Here is a 597-nt window from a genome sequence, read left to right as displayed (position 1 = left end):
AGTTCTCTATTGCAACATTTTTTTATGATTATGAGTAGATCCAAATAATGCATATATCATACTTGACATATTTTTTATTCCTTAAAATAAATACGGATTCTTATGTCTGCCTCACGAAAATCTCTTCTCTAGATAACAAATTCTAGAGGCCTATACATATGAATAAGCATAAATGAATATCAGTGAAATAGTTTAGTTACCATTGAAACAGCCAAAGACGGGGTCGAGGTCAGTCCAACCAATATACGTGCTGTAGATAGTGTAGGAAGAGGTGCCATATGGAGACACCAGTCCGTCATTACAAGTGTAAGTCACAATGTTACCTGACCAGTAAGGTGGATCTGGGCCCTCCATTACGGATTCAGGTGGAGGAGGTGGTGGATCGTCGGGATTCACTGTGTATGAGAGAAAAGGTAGACTTAATTATCTGTTGTGGAAAGAAATACATAGAGTAATTATCTAAAGTGAAGAGAATATATAGTCTTAATATCTGCTGTTTAGACAATATTTAAAAGAATTATCTGTTGGGGGAGAAAACAGTGTCATTTTTTACATAGCGTACTTATGTTGTAAAAAGAATATGTAGGCTAATAGCCT

Source organism: Penaeus monodon, chromosome 22 (genome assembly GCF_015228065.2).
Source record: "Penaeus monodon isolate SGIC_2016 chromosome 22, NSTDA_Pmon_1, whole genome shotgun sequence".
NCBI classification, from domain to species: Eukaryota; Metazoa; Arthropoda; class Malacostraca; order Decapoda; family Penaeidae; genus Penaeus; species Penaeus monodon.
This window is presented reverse-complemented; position numbering follows the sequence as displayed.